This window comes from Triticum dicoccoides, chromosome 2A (genome assembly GCF_002162155.2).
Source record: "Triticum dicoccoides isolate Atlit2015 ecotype Zavitan chromosome 2A, WEW_v2.0, whole genome shotgun sequence".
Lineage (NCBI taxonomy): Eukaryota > Viridiplantae > Streptophyta > Magnoliopsida > Poales > Poaceae > Triticum > Triticum dicoccoides.
The window spans coordinates 745,660,827-745,663,683 of record NC_041382.1 but is presented as its reverse complement, the minus strand read 5'-3'; positions in this window follow the sequence as shown (position 1 = coordinate 745,663,683).

Here is a 2,857-nt window from a genome sequence, read left to right as displayed (position 1 = left end):
CGTCCGGCGACCTCGACGGCCCCGCCGCCTCGCTGCGCCCACCGGCCGCCACCTCCGTCCTACTCCTCCGCTGGCGCCGGCCCACCTCCTCCCGCCGGTGAGCTCGCCCCGCCTGCCTCGCCCTCGGCCGCCGCGCCTCCCCGCCGTCTTGCCGCGGCACTCGCCGCCGGCCGCGCCCCGCCAGCGCTGCCCCGGCCACGCCAACCGCCATCTCTGGCGAGCTTGAGGCGATCCTCGTTTTGCGCGCCGCCTGCTACAGTACGAGATCCGGATCTGGATCTGGATCGGGAGGTTGACTTTTTAGTCCCCAAACCCTAATTATTTTGCAATGTTCATCGCATCGTAACTCCACAACCGTAGCTCCGTTTTGAGCGTGTAGCATATCAAAATGTTCGCCTCAGAGAGTACATCATTTCATCTCATTGCATCATTTTCATTTGAGTTCTTCTTGATGCCCGAAATGTTGTTGAAAGAGAGCTATTTGAGTTATTTGTCAGATCTGCTGCACCAAATAGCTATTTGTCATTTTTGCCATGATTTTTGTGTGCATGATATGCCCCTGAGCTCTACATGTGTTTTGTCATATGTTTTGCCATCTATCCAGAGGTGCAACCCATATATTTTTGTGATGTGTGTGGTGACTAGCACAAGCTTGCGAAGTGGATCATTCGTTAATGCTGATTTCAGGGACTTAGCTTTTCCACCAAGTCCTTGACCTGTTTATCTCAATATGCCATATGTTCATGTTGTTTCCTAGTGATCCGTGCCTCTTTTGAGGATGATCCGTAAGGATGTTTTGTTTATCTTGTAGTGCTCTACCCATCCATGTCTTTGTTTGCATTTATGGAGCACCCTAGCTTGAGTCAATCGAGCTCTACTTTTGTCATTTCGTGAATCTGGGCAGATTGTCTACTTGTTAGCGATTTTGCCAAGGATGTTGTAGTTGATCCGTGCTTGCTATGTTATTGTTCTTGCCATGTCTAGCTTGTATAATGTGTATTATTGATGGGTCCTACTTGAATCTGATTTGCATGTTCCAGTTTTTCTCTAAGTCTGTAACCTGATTATGTTTTTTCCATGTTCACATGCTTGCAATTGTATTTTCTGGTCCCTTTTGGCTCAAGGTCACTAAGGGACTTTGGTTAAGCTCTTTGAGTAACTCCATGCCATGCTTTACTTTGTTATGTTCAGTTCCTGTAGCTTCTAGTTTTCATGCTCCGAAGTGTGCTACCTGATCTGAAATTCCAGACAAGTGTTAATTTCACTAAGTCTGAGATCTGTTTACCGTTTGTATTTTTGCCATGCTTGTCTGAACCTGTTAATGGATGAATTGGCCGTAGCTCAGTGTTTATCTTTTTTAAGCATCATCAATGGATCCCTGCCATGTATTTTGTTGCCATGTTTGAGTGATGTAGCATGTTCATCTTATTGCATTTAGATGGCCACTTGCTGTATATCACAGACCGGTGCCATATTTGAATGGCTTGCCATTTCCAAACCGTGACTCCGATTCCGGCGTTCTTTATATCATTTTCAAGCGATTTCATCTCACCTTTCCAGTGGCACACTTGGATTTCCAAGTTGAGGCCAGGTTCATTCATCTCTTGTCAAATCTTGCATATGCATCGCATACCGCATCCCGCATATCATATCATGTTCATGTGTTGGTTGTTTACTATATTGTGTGCTTCTTTCCGGTGTTTGCTTCTTCGGGTTGGTCCGGTAACGTCGCGTTTGTGAGGACCCGTTCGTCTACGTCCGTTTGTCTTCTTCATGGACTCGTTCTTCTTCCTTGCGGGATTTCAGGCAAGATGATCATACCCTCGAAATCACTTCTATCTTTGCTTGCTAGTTTCTCGCTCTTTTGCTATGCCTATGTTGCGATAGCTACCACTTGCTTATCATGCCTCCCATATTGTTAAGACAAGCCTCTAACCCACCTTGTCCAAGCAAACCATTGTTTGGCTATGCTACCGCTTTGCTCAGCCCCTCTTATAGCGTTGTTAGTTGCAGGTGAAGATTGAAGTTTGTTCCTTGTTGGAACATGGAGATGTTGTTCCTTGTTGGAACATGTTTACTTGTTGGGATATCACAATATCTCTTATTTAATTAATGCATCTATATACTTGGTAAAGGGTGGAAGGCTCGGCCTTATGCTTGGTGTTTTATTCCACTCTTGCCGCCCTAGTTTCCGTCATATCGGTGTTATGTTCCCGGATTTTGCGTTCCTTACGTGGTTGGGCTATTATGGGAACCCCTTGACAGTTCGCCTTGAGTAAAACTCCTCCAGCAATGCCCAACATTGGTTTTACCATTTGCCACCTAGCCTTTTCTTTTCCCTTGGGAGTCGCGCTCCTGAGGGTCATCATTATTTTACCCCGGGACCAGTGCTCCTTTGAGTGTTGGTCCAACCTGTCAGCTGCCGGTGGCCACCAGAGGCAACTCTAGGCTGGCCTACCCGTACCTAGGACAATCTGAGTGTGCCCTGAGAAAGAGATATGTGCAGCTCCTATCAGGATTTGTCGGCACATTTGGGCGGTGTTGCTGGTTTAGTTTTACCTTGTCGAAATGTCTTGTAACCAGGATTCTGAGTCTTATCGGACCTTCCCGCTAGAAGGTATATCCTTCATTGACCGTGTGAGCTTGTGATGGGCTAAGTTGGGACACCCCTGCAGGGTTTTGAACTTTCGAAAGCCGTGCCCGCGGTTATGGGCAGATGGGAATTTGTTAATGTCCGGTTGTAGAAAACCTGAAGTTGACCTTAATTAAAATACATCAACCGCGTGTGTAACCGTGATGGTCTCTTTCCGGCGGAGTCTGGGAAGTGAACACAGTGTTGGAGTTATGCTTGACGTAG